Source organism: Pseudophryne corroboree, chromosome 3 (genome assembly GCF_028390025.1).
Source record: "Pseudophryne corroboree isolate aPseCor3 chromosome 3, aPseCor3.hap2, whole genome shotgun sequence".
NCBI classification, from domain to species: domain Eukaryota; kingdom Metazoa; phylum Chordata; class Amphibia; order Anura; family Myobatrachidae; genus Pseudophryne; species Pseudophryne corroboree.
The window spans coordinates 441,218,769-441,236,463 of NC_086446.1; the positions used below are offsets into that span (position 1 = coordinate 441,218,769).

The 17,695-nt window shown below is 47.0% G+C and overlaps 27 non-coding genes across 27 annotated transcripts; 11 read left to right on the forward strand and 16 right to left on the reverse strand.

The window, feature by feature from the left end:
- Positions 1–192: 192 nt before the first annotated feature.
- On the reverse strand, positions 193–263 carry TRNAG-GCC (transfer RNA glycine (anticodon GCC)). The gene has a single exon. It is a non-coding gene; the product is annotated as a tRNA-Gly (tRNA).
- A 52-nt stretch (positions 264–315) lies between these two features.
- On the forward strand, positions 316–388 carry TRNAK-CUU (transfer RNA lysine (anticodon CUU)). The gene has a single exon. It is a non-coding gene; the product is annotated as a tRNA-Lys (tRNA).
- A 487-nt stretch (positions 389–875) lies between these two features.
- TRNAG-GCC (transfer RNA glycine (anticodon GCC)) lies at positions 876–946 on the reverse strand. The gene has a single exon. It is a non-coding gene; the product is annotated as a tRNA-Gly (tRNA).
- Positions 947–2,724: 1,778 nt separating this feature from the next.
- On the reverse strand, positions 2,725–2,795 carry TRNAG-GCC (transfer RNA glycine (anticodon GCC)). Its single transcript has one exon. It is a non-coding gene; the product is annotated as a tRNA-Gly (tRNA).
- Positions 2,796–2,902: 107 nt separating this feature from the next.
- TRNAK-CUU (transfer RNA lysine (anticodon CUU)) lies at positions 2,903–2,975 on the forward strand. The gene has a single exon. It is a non-coding gene; the product is annotated as a tRNA-Lys (tRNA).
- An 856-nt stretch (positions 2,976–3,831) lies between these two features.
- TRNAG-GCC (transfer RNA glycine (anticodon GCC)) lies at positions 3,832–3,902 on the reverse strand. Its single transcript has one exon. It is a non-coding gene; the product is annotated as a tRNA-Gly (tRNA).
- A 1,041-nt stretch (positions 3,903–4,943) lies between these two features.
- On the reverse strand, positions 4,944–5,014 carry TRNAG-GCC (transfer RNA glycine (anticodon GCC)). Its single transcript has one exon. It is a non-coding gene; the product is annotated as a tRNA-Gly (tRNA).
- A 52-nt stretch (positions 5,015–5,066) lies between these two features.
- On the forward strand, positions 5,067–5,139 carry TRNAK-CUU (transfer RNA lysine (anticodon CUU)). The gene has a single exon. It is a non-coding gene; the product is annotated as a tRNA-Lys (tRNA).
- A 487-nt stretch (positions 5,140–5,626) lies between these two features.
- On the reverse strand, positions 5,627–5,697 carry TRNAG-GCC (transfer RNA glycine (anticodon GCC)). Its single transcript has one exon. It is a non-coding gene; the product is annotated as a tRNA-Gly (tRNA).
- Positions 5,698–7,104: 1,407 nt separating this feature from the next.
- Positions 7,105–7,175, reverse strand: TRNAG-GCC (transfer RNA glycine (anticodon GCC)). Its single transcript has one exon. It is a non-coding gene; the product is annotated as a tRNA-Gly (tRNA).
- An 848-nt stretch (positions 7,176–8,023) lies between these two features.
- TRNAK-CUU (transfer RNA lysine (anticodon CUU)) lies at positions 8,024–8,096 on the forward strand. The gene has a single exon. It is a non-coding gene; the product is annotated as a tRNA-Lys (tRNA).
- An 857-nt stretch (positions 8,097–8,953) lies between these two features.
- Positions 8,954–9,024, reverse strand: TRNAG-GCC (transfer RNA glycine (anticodon GCC)). Its single transcript has one exon. It is a non-coding gene; the product is annotated as a tRNA-Gly (tRNA).
- Positions 9,025–9,695: 671 nt separating this feature from the next.
- Positions 9,696–9,766, reverse strand: TRNAG-GCC (transfer RNA glycine (anticodon GCC)). The gene has a single exon. It is a non-coding gene; the product is annotated as a tRNA-Gly (tRNA).
- Positions 9,767–9,873: 107 nt separating this feature from the next.
- Positions 9,874–9,946, forward strand: TRNAK-CUU (transfer RNA lysine (anticodon CUU)). Its single transcript has one exon. It is a non-coding gene; the product is annotated as a tRNA-Lys (tRNA).
- A 1,972-nt stretch (positions 9,947–11,918) lies between these two features.
- Positions 11,919–11,989, reverse strand: TRNAG-GCC (transfer RNA glycine (anticodon GCC)). The gene has a single exon. It is a non-coding gene; the product is annotated as a tRNA-Gly (tRNA).
- Positions 11,990–12,096: 107 nt separating this feature from the next.
- Positions 12,097–12,169, forward strand: TRNAK-CUU (transfer RNA lysine (anticodon CUU)). The gene has a single exon. It is a non-coding gene; the product is annotated as a tRNA-Lys (tRNA).
- A 487-nt stretch (positions 12,170–12,656) lies between these two features.
- TRNAG-GCC (transfer RNA glycine (anticodon GCC)) lies at positions 12,657–12,727 on the reverse strand. Its single transcript has one exon. It is a non-coding gene; the product is annotated as a tRNA-Gly (tRNA).
- A 1,041-nt stretch (positions 12,728–13,768) lies between these two features.
- TRNAC-GCA (transfer RNA cysteine (anticodon GCA)) lies at positions 13,769–13,839 on the reverse strand. The gene has a single exon. It is a non-coding gene; the product is annotated as a tRNA-Cys (tRNA).
- A 107-nt stretch (positions 13,840–13,946) lies between these two features.
- On the forward strand, positions 13,947–14,019 carry TRNAK-CUU (transfer RNA lysine (anticodon CUU)). Its single transcript has one exon. It is a non-coding gene; the product is annotated as a tRNA-Lys (tRNA).
- Positions 14,020–14,876: 857 nt separating this feature from the next.
- TRNAG-GCC (transfer RNA glycine (anticodon GCC)) lies at positions 14,877–14,947 on the reverse strand. The gene has a single exon. It is a non-coding gene; the product is annotated as a tRNA-Gly (tRNA).
- A 107-nt stretch (positions 14,948–15,054) lies between these two features.
- TRNAK-CUU (transfer RNA lysine (anticodon CUU)) lies at positions 15,055–15,127 on the forward strand. The gene has a single exon. It is a non-coding gene; the product is annotated as a tRNA-Lys (tRNA).
- An 861-nt stretch (positions 15,128–15,988) lies between these two features.
- TRNAG-GCC (transfer RNA glycine (anticodon GCC)) lies at positions 15,989–16,059 on the reverse strand. The gene has a single exon. It is a non-coding gene; the product is annotated as a tRNA-Gly (tRNA).
- A 107-nt stretch (positions 16,060–16,166) lies between these two features.
- TRNAK-CUU (transfer RNA lysine (anticodon CUU)) lies at positions 16,167–16,239 on the forward strand. The gene has a single exon. It is a non-coding gene; the product is annotated as a tRNA-Lys (tRNA).
- A 119-nt stretch (positions 16,240–16,358) lies between these two features.
- Positions 16,359–16,429, reverse strand: TRNAG-GCC (transfer RNA glycine (anticodon GCC)). The gene has a single exon. It is a non-coding gene; the product is annotated as a tRNA-Gly (tRNA).
- Positions 16,430–16,536: 107 nt separating this feature from the next.
- On the forward strand, positions 16,537–16,609 carry TRNAK-CUU (transfer RNA lysine (anticodon CUU)). Its single transcript has one exon. It is a non-coding gene; the product is annotated as a tRNA-Lys (tRNA).
- Positions 16,610–16,730: 121 nt separating this feature from the next.
- Positions 16,731–16,801, reverse strand: TRNAG-GCC (transfer RNA glycine (anticodon GCC)). Its single transcript has one exon. It is a non-coding gene; the product is annotated as a tRNA-Gly (tRNA).
- A 107-nt stretch (positions 16,802–16,908) lies between these two features.
- TRNAK-CUU (transfer RNA lysine (anticodon CUU)) lies at positions 16,909–16,981 on the forward strand. The gene has a single exon. It is a non-coding gene; the product is annotated as a tRNA-Lys (tRNA).
- Positions 16,982–17,695: the final 714 nt, after the last annotated feature.

The following is a 17,695-nucleotide window of genomic DNA, read 5'->3' on the forward strand; positions in this document are numbered from 1 at the left end:
ATTGCTAACTCAGTCGGTAAAGCTAGAGACTCTTAATCTCAGGGTCGTGGGTTTGAGCCCCACATTGGGCGGATGTTTTTTCTCTTTTCCTGTACCATTGTATGTGGAACACTGTCAACTTGCCCCACCACAGCACAAATGGCTGTCCTCACTTTTACAAAATGCACTGCCATATCAGCAAAAACTCAGGACTGCATTGGCCGGGAATCGAACCCGGGCCTCCCGCGTGGCAGGCGAGAATTCTACCACTGAACCACTAATGCTCCACAGATACTTAATTTTACACTTACTCGTGTACTTTACATTCACAACCAAGCCTGGCTAGCTCAGTCGGTAGAGCATGAGACTCTTAATCTCAGGGTCGTGGGTTCGAGCCCCACGTTGGGCGGATGTTTTCTCTTTTCCTGTACCATTGTATGTGGAACACTGTATACACCACCACAGCGCAAATGGCTGTCCTCACTTTCACAAAATACACTGCCATATCAGCAAAAACTCAGGACTGCATTGGCCGGGAATCGATTCCGGGCCTCACGCGTGGCAGGCGAGAATTCTACCACTGAACCACCAATGCTCCACAGATGCCTAATTTTACACTTACTCATGTACTTTAGTGTATAAAACAAAGCAGGAGAGTCAGGATGCCTTCCCTTTCCATCCCCACAACTCCTCGGTTACCAAGCATTGCTAACTCAGTCGGTAAAGCATGAGACTCTTAATCTCAGGGTCGTGGGTTTGAGCCCCACATTGGGCGGATGTTTTTTTTCTTTTCCTGTACCATTGTATGTGGAACACTGTCAACTTGCACCACCACAGCGCAAATGGCTGTTCTCACTTTCACAAAATGCACTGCCATATCAGCAAAAACTCAGGACTGCATTAGCCGGGAATCGAACCCAGACCTCCCGCATGGCAGGCGAGAATTCTATCACTGAACCACCAATGCTCCACAGATACTTAATTTTACACTTACTCGTGTACTTTAGTGTATGAAACAAAGCAGGAGTGTCAGGATGTCTTGCCTTGCCATCACCTCCATACATTCTCAAATAAGCCTGGCTAGCTCAGTCGGTAAAGCATGAGACTCTTAATCGCAGGGTCGTGGGTTCGAGCCCCACGTTGTGCGGATGTTTTTTCTTTTCCTGTACCATTGTATGTGGAACACTGTATATTTGCACCACCACAACGCAAATGGCTGTCCTCACTTTCACAAAATGCACTGCCATATCAGCAAAAATTCAGGACTGCATTGGCCGGGAATCGATTCCGGGCCTCACGCGTGGCAGGCGAGAATTCTACCACTGAACCACCAATGCTCCACAGATGCCTAAATTTACACTTACTCATGTACTTTAGTGTATAAAACAAAGCAGGAGTGTCAAGATGCCTTGCCTTGCCATCACCTCCAAGCCTACGTAACCAAGCCCGACTAGCACAGTTGCTAGAGCATAAGACTATTAATCTTAGGGTCATGTATTTGAGCTCCATGTTGGGCAGTTGTTTTTTTCTCTTCCTGTACCATTGTATGTGGAACAGTGTATACTTGCATCACCACAGCGCAAATGGCTGTCCTCACTTTCACAAAATGCACTGCCCTATCAGCAAAAACTCAGGAATGTATTGACCGGGAATTGAACCCGGCCTCCCACGTGGCCGGCTATATTTCTACCACTGAACCACCAATGATCCACAGATGCTTATTTTTAAACTTACTCATGTACTTTAGTGTACAAATCAAAGCAGGAGAGTCAGGATGCCTTCCCTTTCCATAACCACAACTCCTCAGTTACCAAGCACTGCTAACTCAGTCGGTAAAGCATGCGACTCTTAATCTCAGGGTCGTGGGTTCGAGCCCCACATTGGGCGGATGTTTTTTTTCTTTTCCTGTACCATTGTATGTGGAACACTGTCAACTTGCACCACCACAGCGCAAATGGCTGTCCTCACTTTCACAAAATGCACTGCCATATCAGCAAAAATTCAGGACTGCATTGGCCGGGAATCGATTCCGGGCCTCACGCGTGGCAGGCGAGAATTCTACCACTGAACCACCAATGCTCCACAGATGCCTAAATTTACACTTACTCATGTACTTTAGTGTATAAAACAAAGCAGGAGTGTCAAGATGCCTTGCCTTGCCATCACCTCCAAGCCTACGTAACCAAGCCCGACTAGCACAGTTGCTAGAGCATAAGACTATTAATCTTAGGGTCATGTATTTGAGCTCCATGTTGGGCAGTTGTTTTTTTCTCTTCCTGTACCATTGTATGTGGAACAGTGTATACTTGCATCACCACAGCGCAAATGGCTGTCCTCACTTTCACAAAATGCACTGCCCTATCAGCAAAAACTCAGGAATGTATTGACCGGGAATTGAACCCGGCCTCCCACGTGGCCGGCTAGATTTCTACCACTGAACCACCAATGATCCACAGATGCTTAATTTTAGACTTACTCATGTACTTTAGTGTACAAAACAAAGCAGGAGAGTCAGGATGCCTTGCCATCACCACAACGCCTCGGTTACCAAGCATTGCTAACTCAGTCGGTAAAGCATTAGACTCTAAATCTCAGGGTTGTGGGTTCGAGCCCCACATTGGGCGGATGTTTTTTTTCTTTTCCTGTACCATTGTATGTGGAACACTGTCAACTTGCACCACCACAGCGCAAATGGCTGTCCTCACTTTCACAAAATGCACTGCCATATCAGCAAAAACTAAGGACTGCATTGGCCGGGAATCGAACCCGGTCCTCCCGCGTGGCAGGCGAGAATTCTACCACTGAACCACCAATGCTCCACAGATACTTAATTTTACACTTACTCGTGTACTTTAGTGTATGAAACAAAGCAGGAGTGTCAGGATGCCTTGCCTTGCCATCACCTCCACACATTCTCAACCAAGCCTGGCTAGCTCAGTTGGTAGAGCATGAGACTCTTAATCTCAGGGTCGTGGGTTCGAGCCCCATGTTGGGCGGATGTTTTTTCTTTTCCTGTACCATTGTATGTGGAACACTGTATACTTGCACCACAACAGCGCAAATGGCTGTCCTCACTTTCACAAAATACACTGCCATATCAGGAAAAACTCAAGACTGCATTGGCCGGGAATCGATTCCGGGCCTCACGCGTGGCAGGCGAGAATTCTACCACTGAACCACCAATGCTCCACAGATGCCTTATTTTACACTTACTCATGTACTTTAGTGTATAAAACAAAGCAGGAGTGTCAGGATGCCTTGCCTTGCCATCACCTCCAAGCCTACGTAATCAAGCCCGACTAGCACAGTCGCTAGAGCATAAGACTATTAATCTTAGGGTCATGTATTTGAGCTCCATGTTGGGCAGTTGTTTTTTTCTCTTCCTGTACCATTGTATGTGGAACAGTGTATACTTGCATCACCAAAGCGCAAATGGCTGTCCTCACTTTCACAAAATGCACTGCCCTATCAGCAAAAACTCAGGAATGTATTGACCGGGAATTGAACCCGGCCTCCCACGTGGCCGGCTAGATTTCTACCACTGAACCACCAATGATCCACAGATGCTTAATTTTAGACTTACTCATGTACTTTAGTGTACAAAACAAAGCAGGAGAGTCAGGATGCCTTGCCATCACCACAACGCCTCGGTAACCAAGCATTGCTAACTCAGTCGGTAAAGCATGAGACTCTTAATCTCAGGGTTGTGGGTTCGAGCCCCACATTGGGCGGATGTTTTTTTTCTTTTCCTGTACCATTGTATGTGGAACACTGTCAACTTGCACCACCACAGCGCAAATGGCTGTTCTCACTTTCACAAAATGCACTGCCATATCAGCAAAAACTCAGGACTGCATTGGCCGGGAATCGAACCCAGACCTCCCGCATGGCAGGCGAGAATTCTATCACTGAACCACCAATGCTCCACAGATACTTAATTTTACACTTACTCGTGTACTTTAGTGTATGAAACAAAGCAGGAGTGTCAGGATGTCTTGCCTTGCCATCACCTCCATACATTCTCAAATAAGCCTGGCTAGCTCAGTCGGTAAAGCATGAGACTCTTAATCGCAGGGTCGTGGGTTCGAGCCCCACGTTGTGCGGATGTTTTTTCTTTTCCTGTACCATTGTATGTGGAACACTGTATATTTGCACCACCACAGCGCAAATGGCTGTCCTCACTTTCACAAAATACACTGCCATATCAGCAAAAATTCAGGACTGCATTGGCCGGGAATCGATTCCGGGCCTCACGCGTGGCAGGCGAGAATTCTACCACTGAACCACCAATGCTCCACAGATGCCTAAATTTACACTTACTCATGTACTTTAGTGTATAAAACAAAGCAGGAGTGTCAAGATGCCTTGCCTTGCCATCACCTCCAAGCCTACGTAACCAAGCCCGACTAGCACAGTTGCTAGAGCATAAGACTATTAATCTTAGGGTCATGTATTTGAGCTCCATGTTGGGCAGTTGTTTTTTTCTCTTCCTGTACCATTGTATGTGGAACAGTGTATACTTGCATCACCACAGCGCAAATGGCTGTCCTCACTTTCACAAAATGCACTGCCCTATCAGCAAAAACTCAGGAATGTATTGACCGGGAATTGAACCCGGCCTCCCACGTGGCCGGCTAGATTTCTACCACTGAACCACCAATGATCCACAGATGCTTAATTTTAGACTTACTCATGTACTTTAGTGTACAAAACAAAGCAGGAGAGTCAGGATGCCTTGCCTTGCCATCACCACAACTCCTCGGTTACCAAGCATTGCTAACTCAGTCGGTAAAGCTAGAGACTCTTAATCTCAGGGTCGTGGGTTTGAGCCCCACATTGGGCGGATGTTTTTTCTCTTTTCCTGTACCATTGTATGTGGAACACTGTCAACTTGCCCCACCACAGCACAAATGGCTGTCCTCACTTTTACAAAATGCACTGCCATATCAGCAAAAACTCAGGACTGCATTGGCCGGGAATCGAACCCGGGCCTCCCGCGTGGCAGGCGAGAATTCTACCACTGAACCACTAATGCTCCACAGATACTTAATTTTACACTTACTCGTGTACTTTACATTCACAACCAAGCCTGGCTAGCTCAGTCGGTAGAGCATGAGACTCTTAATCTCAGGGTCGTGGGTTCGAGCCCCACGTTGGGCGGATGTTTTCTCTTTTCCTGTACCATTGTATGTGGAACACTGTATACACCACCACAGCGCAAATGGCTGTCCTCACTTTCACAAAATACACTGCCATATCAGCAAAAACTCAGGACTGCATTGGCCGGGAATCGATTCCGGGCCTCACGCGTGGCAGGCGAGAATTCTACCACTGAACCACCAATGCTCCACAGATGCCTAATTTTACACTTACTCATGTACTTTAGTGTATAAAACAAAGCAGGAGAGTCAGGATGCCTTCCCTTTCCATCCCCACAACTCCTCGGTTACCAAGCATTGCTAACTCAGTCGTTAAAGCATGAGACTCTTAATCTCAGGGTCGTGGGTTTGAGCCCCACATTGGGCGGATGTTTTTTTTCTTTTCCTGTACCATTGTATGTGGAACACTGTCAACTTGCACCACCACAGCGCAAATGGCTGTTCTCACTTTCACAAAATGCACTGCCATATCAGCAAAAACTCAGGACTGCATTGGCCGGGAATCGAACCCAGACCTCCCGCATGGCAGGCGAGAATTCTATCACTGAACCACCAATGCTCCACAGATACTTAATTTTACACTTACTCGTGTACTTTAGTGTATGAAACAAAGCAGGAGTGTCAGGATGTCTTGCCTTGCCATCACCTCCATACATTCTCAAATAAGCCTGGCTAGCTCAGTCGGTAAAGCATGAGACTCTTAATCGCAGGGTCGTGGGTTCGAGCCCCACGTTGTGCGGATGTTTTTTCTTTTCCTGTACCATTGTATGTGGAACACTGTATATTTGCACCACCACAACGCAAATGGCTGTCCTCACTTTCACAAAATACACTGCCATATCAGCAAAAATTCAGGACTGCATTGGCCGGGAATCGATTCCGGGCCTCACGCGTGGCAGGCGAGAATTCTACCACTGAACCACCAATGCTCCACAGATGCCTAAATTTACACTTACTCATGTACTTTAGTGTATAAAACAAAGCAGGAGTGTCAAGATGCCTTGCCTTGCCATCACCTCCAAGCCTACGTAACCAAGCCCGACTAGCACAGTTGCTAGAGCATAAGACTATTAATCTTAGGGTCATGTATTTGAGCTCCATGTTGGGCAGTTGTTTTTTTCTCTTCCTGTACCATTGTATGTGGAACAGTGTATACTTGCATCACCACAGCGCAAATGGCTGTCCTCACTTTCACAAAATGCACTGCCCTATCAGCAAAAACGCAGGAATGTATTGACCGGGAATTGAACCCGGCCTCCCACGTGGCCGGCTAGATTTCTACCACTGAACCACCAATGATCCACAGATGCTTAATTTTAGACTTACTCATGTACTTTAGTGTACAAAACAAAGCAGGAGAGTCAGGATGCCTTGCCTTGCCATCACCACAACTCCTCGGTTACCAAGCATTGCTAACTCAGTCGGTAAAGCTAGAGACTCTTAATCTCAGGGTCGTGGGTTTGAGCCCCACATTGGGCGGATGTTTTTTCTTTTCCTGTACCATTGTATGTGGAACACTGTATACACCATTTCAGCGCAAATGGCTGTCCTCACTTTCACAAAATACACTGCCATATCAGCAAAAACTCAGGACTGCATTGGCCGGGAATCGATTCCGGGCCTCACGCGTGGCAGGCGAGAATTCTACCACTGAACCACCAATGCTCCACAGATGCCTAATTTTACACTTACTCATGTACTTTAGTGTATAAAACAAAGCAGGAGAGTCAGGATGCCTTCCCTTTCCATCCCCACAACTCCTCGGTTACCAAGCATTGCTAACTCAGTCGGTAAAGCATGAGACTCTTAATCTCAGGGTCGTGGGTTTGAGCCCCACATTGGGCGGATGTTTTTTTTCTTTTCCTGTACCATTGTATGTGGAACACTGTCAACTTGCCCCACCACAGCACAAATGGCTGTCCTCACTTTTACAAAATGCACTGCCATATCAGCAAAAACTCAGGACTGCATTGGCCGGGAATCGAACCCGGGCCTCCCGCGTGGCAGGTGAGAATTCTACCACTGAACCACTAATGCTCCACAGATACTTAATTTTACACTTACTCGTGTACTTTAGTGTATGAAACAAAGCAGGAGTGTCAGGATGCCTTGCTTTGCCATCACCTCCATACATTCTCAACCAAGCCTGGCTAGCTCAGTCGGTAGAGCATGAGAGTCTTAATCTCAGGGTCGTGAGTTCGAGCCCCACGTTGGGCGGATGTTTTTTCTTTTCCTGTACCATTGTATGTGGAACACTGTATACTTGCATCACCACAGCGCAAATGGCTGTCCTCACTTTCACAAAATGCACTGCCCTATCAGCAAAAACTCAGGAATGTATTGACCGGAAATTGAACCCGGCCTCCCACGTGGCCGGCTAGATTTCTACCACTGAACCACCAATGATCCACAGATGCTTAATTTTAGACTTACTCATGTACTTTAGTGTACAAAACAAAGCAGGAGAGTCAGGATGCCTTGCCTTGCCATCACCACAACTCCTCGGTTACCAAGCATTGCTAACTCAGTCGGTAAAGCATGAGACTCTTAATCTCAGGGTCGTGGGTTCGAGCCCCACATTGGGCGGATGTTTTTTTTCTTTTCCTGTACCATTGTATGTGGAACACTATCAACTTGCCCCACCACAGCACAAATGGCTGTCCTCATTTTCACAAAATGCACTGCCATATCAGCAAAAACTCAGGACTGCATTGGCTGGGAATTGAACACGGGGCTCCCGCGTGGCAGGCGAGAATTCTACCACTGAACCACCAATGCTCCACAGATTCTTAATTTTACACTTACTCGTGTACTTTAGTGTATGAAACAAAGCAGGAGTGTCAGGATGCCTTGCCTTGCCATCATCTCCATACATTCACAACCAAGCCTGGCTAGCTCAGTCGGTAGAGCATGAGACTCTTAATCTCAGGGTCGTGGGTTCGAGCCCCACGTTGGGCGGATGTTTTTTCTTTTCCTGTACCATTGTATGTGGAACACTGTATACACCACCACAGCGCAAATGGCTGTCCTCACTTTCACAAAATACACTGCCATATCAGCAAAAACTCAGGACTGCATTGGCCTGGAATCAATTCCGGGTCTCACGCGTGGCAGGCGAGAATTCTACCACTGAACCACCAATGCTCCACAGATGCCTAATTTTACACTTACTCATGTACTTTAGTGTATAAAACAAAGCAGGAGTGTCAGGATGCCTTGCCTTGCCATCACCTCCAAGCCTAAGTAACCAAGCCCGACTAGCACAGTCGCTAGATCATAAGACTATTAATCTTAGGGTCATGTATTTGAGCTCCATGTTGGGCAGTTGTTTTTTTCTCTTCCTGTACCATTGTATGTGGAACAGTGTATACTTGCATCACCACAGCGCAAATGGCTGTCCTCACTTTCACAAAATGCACTGCCCTATCAGCAAAAACTCAGGAATGTATTGACCGGGAATTGAACCCGGCCTCCCACGTGGCCGGCTAGATTTCTACCACTGAACCACCAATGATCCACAGATGCTTAATTTTAGACTTACTCATGTACTTTAGTGTACAAAACAAAGCAGGAGAGGCAGGATGCCTTGCCTTGCCATCACCACAACTCCTCGGTTACCAAGCATTGCTAACTCAGTCGGTAAAGCTTGAGACTCTTAATCTCAGGGTCGTGGGTTCGAGCCCCACATTGGGCGGATGTTTTTTTTCTTTTCCTGTACCATTGTATGTGGAACACTGTCAACTTACCCCACCACAGCACAAATGGCTGTCCTCACTTTCACAAAATGCACTGCCATATCAGCAAAAACTCAGGACTGCATTGGCCGGGAATCGAACCCGGGCCTCCCGCGTGGCAGGCGAGAATTCTACCACTGAACCACCAATGCTCCACAGACACTTAATTTTACACTTACTCGTGTACTTTAGTGTATGAAACAAAGCAGGAGGGTCAGGATGCCTTGCCTTGCCATCTCCTCCAAGCCTACGTAACCATGCCCGACTAGCACAGTCGCTAGAGCATAAGACTATTAATCTTAGGGTCATGTATTTGAGCTCCATGTTGGGCAGTTGTTTTTTTCTCTTCCTGTACCATTGTATGTGGAACAGTGTATACTTGCATCACCACAGCGCAAATGGCTGTCCTCACTTTCACAAAATGCACTGCCCTATCAGCAAAAACTCAGGAATGTATTGACCGGGAATTGAACCCGGCCTCCCACGTGGCCGGCTAGATTTCTACCACTGAACCACCAATGATCCACAGATGCTTATTTTTAAACTTACTCATGTACTTTAGTGTACAAAACAAAGCAGGAGAGTCAGGATGCCTTCCCTTTCCATCACCACAACTCCTCGGTTACCAAGCATTGCTAACTCAGTCGGTAAAGCATGAGACTCTTAATCTCAGGGTCGTGGGTTCGAGCCCCACATTGGGTGGATGTTTTTTTTCTTTTCCTGTACCATTGTATGTGGAACACTGTCAACTTGCACCGCCACAGCGCAAATGGCTGTCCTCACTTTCACAAAATGCACTGCCATATCAGCAAAAACTCAGGACTGCATTGGCCGGGTATCGAACCCAGGCCTCCCGCGTGGCAGGCGAGAATTCTACCACTGAACCACCAATGCTCCACAGATACTTAATTTTACACTTACTCATGTACTTTAGTGTATGAAACAAAGCAGGAGTGTCAGGATGCCTTGCCTTGCCATCACCTCCATACATTCTCAACCAAGCCTGGCTAGCTCAGTCGGTAGAGCATGAGACTCTTAATCTCAGGGTTGTGGGTTCGAGCCCCACGTTGGGAGGATGTTTTTTCTTTTCCTGTACCATTGTATGTGGAACACTGTATACTTGCACCACCACAGCGCAAATGGCTGTCCTCACTTTCACAAAATACACTGCCATATCAGCAAAAACTCAGGACTGCATTGGCCGGGAATCGATTCCGGGCCTCACGCGTGGCAGGCGAGAATTCTACCACTGAACCACCAATGCTCCACAGATGCCTAAATTTACACTTACTCATGTACTTTAGTGTATAAAACAAAGCAGGAGTGTCAAGATGCCTTGCCTTGCCATCACCTCCAAGCCTACGTAACCAAGCCCGACTAGCACAGTTGCTAGAGCATAAGACTATTAATCTTAGGGTCATGTATTTGAGCTCCATGTTGGGCAGTTGTTTTTTTCTCTTCCTGTACCATTGTATGTGGAACAGTGTATACTTGCATCACCACAGCGCAAATGGCTGTCCTCACTTTCACAAAATGCACTGCCCTATCAGCAAAAACTCAGGAATGTATTGACCGGGAATTGAACCCGGCCTCCCACGTGGCTGGCTAGATTTCTACCACTGAACCACCAATGATCCACAGATGCTTAATTTTAGACTTACTCATGTACTTTAGTGTACAAAACAAAGCAGGAGAGTCAGGATGCCTTGCCTTGCCATCACCACAACTCCTCGGTTACCAAGCATTGCTAACTCAGTCGGTAAAGCTAGAGACTCTTAATCTCAGGGTCGTGGGTTTGAGCCCCACATTGGGCGGATGTTTTTTTTCTTTTCCTGTACCATTGTATGTGGAACACTGTCAACTTGCCCCACCACAGCACAAATGGCTGTCCTCACTTTTACAAAATGCACTGCCATATCAGCAAAAACTCAGGACTGCATTGGCCGGGAATCGAACCCGGGCCTCCCACGTGGCAGGCGATAATTCTACCACTGAACCACTAATGCTCCACAGATACTTAATTTTACACTTACTCGTGTACTTTAGTGTATGAAACAAAGCAGGAGTGTCAGGATGCCTTGCCTTGCCATCACCTCCATACATTCTCACCCAAGCCTGGCTAGCTCAGTCGGTAGAGCATGAGAGTCTTAATCTCAGGGTCGTGAGTTCGAGCCCCACGTTGGGCGGATGTTTTTTCTTTTCCTGTACCATTGTATGTGGAACACTGTAAACTTGCACCACCACAGCGCAAATGGCTGTCCTCACTTTCACAAAATACACTGCCATATCAGCAAAAACTCAGGACTGCATTGGCCGGGAATTGATTCCGGGCCTCACGCGTGGCAGGCGAGAATTCTACCACTGAACCACCAATGCTCCACAGATGCCTAATTTTACACTTACTCATGTACTTTAGTGTATAAAACAAAGCAGGAGTGTCAGGATGCCTTGACTTGCCATCACCTCCAAGCCTAAGTAACCAAGCCCGACTAGCACAGTCACTAGAGCATAAGACTATTAATCTTAGGGTCATGTATTTGAGCTCCATGTTGGGCAGTTGTTTTTTTCTCTTCCTGTACCATTGTATGTGGAACAGTGTATACTTGCATCACCACAGCGCAAATGGCTGTCCTCACTTTCTCAAAATGCACTGCCCTATCAGCAAAAACTCAGGAATGTATTGACCAGAAATTGAACCCGGCCTCCCACGTGGCCGGCTAGATTTCTACCACTGAACCACCAATGATCCACAGATGCTTAATTTTAGACTTACTCATGTACTTTAGTGTACAAAACAAAGCAGGAGAGTCAGGATGCCTTGCCTTGCCATCACCACAACTCCTCGGTTACCAAGCATTGCTAACTCAGTCGGTAAAGCATGAGACTCTTAATCTCAGGGTCGTGGGTTCGAGCCCCACATTGGGCAGATGTTTTTTTCTTTTCCTGTACCATTGTATGTGGAACACTATCAACTTGCCCCACCACAGCACAAATGGCTGACCTCACTTTCACAAAATGCACTGCCATATCAGCAAAAACTCAGGACTGCATTGGCCGGGAATTGAACACAGGGCTCCCGCGTGGCAGGCGAGAATTCTACCACTGAACCACCAATGCTCCACAGATACTTAATTTTACACTTACTCGTGTACTTTAGTGTATGAAACAAAGCAGGAGTGTCAGGATGCCTTGCCTTGCCATCACCTCCATACATTCACAACCAAGCCTGGCTAGCTCAGTCGGTAGAGCATGAGACTCTTAATCTCAGGGTCGTGGGTTCGAGCCCCACGTTGGGCGGATGTTTTTTCTTTTCCTGTACCATTGTATGTGGAACACTGTATACACCACCACAGCGCAAATGGCTGTCCTCACTTTCACAAAATACACTGCCATATCAGCAAAAACTCAGGACTGCATTGGCCGGGAATCGATTCCGGGCCTCACGCGTGGCAGGCGAGAATTCTACCACTGAACCACCAATGCTCCACAGATGCCTAATTTTACACTTACTCATGTACTTTAGTGTATAAAACAAAGCAGGAGAGTCAGGATGCCTTCCCTTTCCATCACCACAACTCCTCGGTTACCAAGCATTGCTAACTCAGTCGGTAAAGCATGAGACTCTTAATCTCAGGGTCGTGGGTTTGAGCCCCACATTGGGCGGATATTTTTTTTCTTTTCCTGTACCATTGTATGTGGAACACTGTCAACTTGCCCCACCACAGCACAAATGGCTGTCCTCACTTTTACAAAATGCACTGCCATATCAGCAAAAACTCAGGACTGCATTGGCCGGGAATCGAACCCGGGCCTCCCGCGTGGCAGGTGAGAATTCTACCACTGAACCACTAATGCTCCACAGATACTTAATTTTACACTTACTCGTGTACTTTAGTGTATGAAACAAAGCAGGAGTGTCAGGATGCCTTGCCTTGCCATCACCTCCATACATTCTCAACCAAGCCTGGCTAGCTCAGTCGGTAGAGCATGAGAGTCTTAATCTCAGGGTCGTGAGTTTGAGCCCCACGTTGGGTGGATGTTTTTTCTTTTCCTGTACCATTTTATGTGGAACACTGTATACTTGCACCACCACAGCGCAAATGGCTGTCCTCACTTTCACAAAATACACTGCCATATCAGCAAAAACTCAGGACTGCATTGGCCGGGAATCGATTCCGGGCCTCACGCGTGGCAGGCGAGAATTCTACCACTGAACCACCAATGCTCCACAGATGCCTAATTTTACACTTACTCATGTACTTTAGTGTATAAAACAAAGCAGGAGTGTCAGGATGCCTAGCCTTGCCATCACCTCCAAGCCTAAGTAACCAAGCCCGACTAGCACAGTCGCTAGAGCATAAGACTATTAATCTTAGGGTCATGTATTTGAGCTCCATGTTGGGCAGTTGTTTTTTTCTCTTCCTGTACCATTGTATGTGGAACAGTGTATACTTGCATCACCACAGCGCAAATGGCTGTCCTCACTTTCACAAAATGCACTGCCCTATCAGCAAAAACTCAGGAATGTATTGACCGGAAATTGAACCCGGCCTCCCACGTGGCCGGCTAGATTTCTACCACTGAACCACCAATGATCCACAGATGCTTAATTTTAGACCTACTCATGTACTTTAGTGTACAAAACAAAGCAGGAGAGTCAGGATGCCTTGCCTTGCCATCACCACAACTCCTCGGTTACCAAGCATTGCTAACTCAGTCGGTAAAGCATGAGACTCTTAATCTAAGGGTCGTGGGTTCGAGCCCCACATTGGGCGGATGTTTTTTTTCTTTTCCTGTACCATTGTATGTGGAACACTATCAACTTGCCCCACCACAGCACAAATGGCTGTCCTCACTTTCACAAAATGCACTGCCATATCAGCAAAAACTCAGGACTGCATTGGCCGGGAATTGAACACGGGGCTCCCGCGTTGCAGGCGAGAATTCTACCACTGAACCACCAATCCTCTACAGATACTTAATTTTACACTTACTCGTGTACTTTAGTGTATGAAACAAAGCAGGAGTGTCAGGATGCCTTGCCTTGCCATCACCTCCATACATTCACAACCAAGCCTTGCTAGCTCAGTCGGTAGAGCATGAGACTCTTAATCTCAGGGTCGTGGGTTCGAGCCCCACGTTGGGCGGATGTTTTTTCTTTTCCTGTACCATTGTATGTGGAACACTGTATACACCACCACAGCGCAAATGGCTATCCTCACTATCACAAAATACACTGCCATATCAGCAAAAACTCAGGACTGCATTGGCCGGGAATCGATTCCGGGCCTCACGCGTGGCAGGCGAGAATTCTACCACTGAACCACCAATGCTCCACAGATGCCTAATTTTACACTTACTCATGTACTTTAGTGTATAAAACAAAGCAGGAGTGTCAGGATGCCTTGCCTTGCCATCACCTCCAAGCCTACGTAACCTAGCCCGACTAGCACAGTCGCTAGAGCATAAGACTATTAATCTTAGGGTCATGTATTTGAGCTCCATGTTGGGCAGTTGTTTTTTTCTCTTCCTGTACCATTGTATGTGGAACAGTGTATACTTGCATCACCACAGCGCAAATGGCTGTCCTCACTTTCACAAAATGCACTGCCCTATCAGCAAAAACTCAGGAATGTATTGACCGGGAATTGAACCCGGCCTCCCACGTGGCCGGCTATATTTCTACCACTGAACCACCAATGATCCACAGATGCTTATTTTTAAACTTACTCATGTACTTTAGTGTACAAAACAAAGCAGGAGAGGCAGGATGCCTTGCCTTGCCATCACCACAACTCCTCGGTTACCAAGCATTGCTAACTCAGTCGGTAAAGCATGAGACTCTTAATCTCAGGGTCGTGGGTTCAAGCCCCACATTGGGCGGATGTTTTTTTTCTTTTCCTGTACCATTGTATGTGGAACACTGTCAACTTGCCCCACCACAGCACAAATGGCTGTCCTCACTTTCACAAAATGCACTGCCATATCAGCAAAAACTCAGGACTGCATTGGCCGGGTATCGAACCCGGGCCTCCCGCGTGGCAGGCGAGAATTGTACCACTGAACCACCAATGCTCCACAGATGCTTAATTTTACACTTACTCGTGTACTTTAGTGTATGAAACAAAGCAGGAGTGTCAGGATGCCTTGCCTTGCCATCACCTCCACACATTTTCAACCAAGCCTGGCTAGCTCAGTTGGTAGAGCATGAGACTCTTAATCTCAGGGTCGTGGGTTCGAGCCCCACGTTGGGCGGATGTTTTTTCTTTTCCTGTACCATTGTATGTGGAACACTGTATACTTGCACCACCACAGCGCAAATGGCTGTCCTCACTTTCACAAAATACACTGCCATATCAGCAAAAACTCAGGACTGCATTGGCCGGGAATCGATTCCGGGCCTCACGCGTGGCAGGCAAGAATTCTACCACTGAACCACCAATGCTCCACAGATGCCTAATTTTACACTTACTCATGTACTTTAGTGTATAAAACAAAGCAGGAGTGTCAGGATGCCTTGCCTTGCCATCTTCTCCAAGCCTACGTAACCATGCCCGACTAGCACAGTCGCTAGAGCATAAGACTATTAATCTTAGGGTCATGTATTTGAGCTCCATGTTGGGCAGTTGTTTTTTTCTCTTCCTGTACCATTGTATGTGGAACAGTGTATACTTGCATCACCACAGCGCAAATGGCTGTCCTCACTTTCACAAAATGCACTGCCCTATCAGCAAAAACTCAGGAATGTATTGACCGGGAATTGAACCCGGCCTCCCACGTGGCCGGCTAGATTTCTACCACTGAACCACCAATGATCCACAGATGCTTATTTTTAAACTTACTCATGTACTTTAGTGTACAAAACAAAGCAGGATAGTCAGGATGCCTTCCCTTTCCATCACCACAACTCCTCGGTTACCAAGCATTGCTAACTCAGTCGGTAAAGCATGAGACTCTTAATCTCAGGGTCGTGGGTTCGAGCCCCACATTGGGCGGATGTTTTTTTTCTTTTCCTGTACCATTGTATGTGGAACACTGTCAACTTGCACCACCACAGCGCAAATGGCTGTCCTCACTTTCACAAAATGCACTGCCATATCAGCAAAAACTCAGGACTGCATTGGCCGGGTATCGAACCCGGGCCTCCCGCGTGGCAGGCGAGAATTCTACCACTGAACCACCAATGCTCCACAGATACTTAAGTTTACACTTACTCGTGTACTTTAGTGTATGAAACAAAGCAGAAGTGTCAGGATGCCTTGCCTTGCCATCACCTCCATACATTCTCAACCAAGCCTGGCTAGCTCAGTCGGTAGAGCATGAGACTCTTAATCTCAGGGTCGTGGGTTCGAGCCCCACGTTGGGCGGATGTTTTTTCTTTTCCTGTACCATTGTATGTGGAACACTGTATACTTGCACCACCACAGCGCAAATGGCTGTCCTCACTTTCACAAAATACACTGCCATATCAGCAAAAACTCAGGACTGCATTGGCCAGGAATCGAACCCGGGCCTCCCGCGTGGCAGGCCAGAATTCTACCACTGAACCACCAATGCTCCACAGATACTTAATTTTACACTTACTCGTGTACTTTAGTGTATGAAACAAAGCAGGAGTGTCAGGATGCCTTGCCTTGCCATCACCTCCATATATGCTCAACCAAGCCTGGCTAGCTCAGTCGGTAAAGCATGAGACTCTTAATCTCAGGGTCGTGGGTTCGATCCCCACATTGGGCGGATGTTTTTTTTCTTTTCCTGTACCATTGTATGTGGAACACTGTCAACTTGCACCACCACAGCGCAAATGGCTGTCCTCACTTTCACAAAATGCACCGCCATATCAGCAGAAACTCAAGACTGCATTGGCCGGGAATCGAACCCGGGCCTCCCGCGTGGCAGGCGAGAATTCTACCACTGAACCACCAATGCTCCACAGATACTTAATTTTACACTTACTCGTGTACTTTAGTGTATGAAACAAAGCAGGAGTGTCAGGATGCCTTGCCTTGCCATCACCTCCATACATTCACAACCAAGCCTGGCTAGCTCAGTCGGTAGAGCATGAGACTCTTAATCTCAGGGTCGTGGGTTCGAGCCCAACGTTGGGCGGATGTTTTTTCTTTTCCTGTACCATTGTATGTGGAACACTGTATACTTGCACCACCACAGCGCAAATGGCTGTCCTCACTTTCACAAAATACACTGCCATATCAGCAAAAACTCAGGACTGCATTGGCCGGGAATCGATTCCAGGCCTCACGCGTGGCAGGCGATAATTCTACCACTGAACCACCAATGCTCCACAGATGCCTAATTTTACACTTACTCATGTACTTTAGTGTATAAAACAAAGCCGGAGTGTCAGGATGCCTTGCCTTGCCATCTCCTCCAAGCCTACGTAACCATGCCCGACTAGCACAGTCGCTAGAGCATAAGACTATTAATCTTAGGGTCATGTATTTGAGCTCCATGTTGGGCAGTTGTTTTTTTCTCTTCCTGTACCATTGTATGTGGAACAGTGTATACTTGCATCACCACAGCGCAAATGGCTGTCCTCACTTTCACAAAATGCACTGCCCTATCAGCAAAAACTCAGGAATGTATTGACCGGGAATTGAACCCGGCCTCCCACGTGGCCGGCTAGATTTCTACCACTGAACCACCAATGATCCACAGATGCTTATTTTTAAACTTACTCATGTACTTTAGTGTACAAAACAAAGCAGGAGAGTCAGGATGCCTTCCCTTTCCATCACCACAACTCTTCGGTTACCAAGCATTGCTAACTCAGTCGGTAAAGCATGAGACTCTTAATCTCAGGGT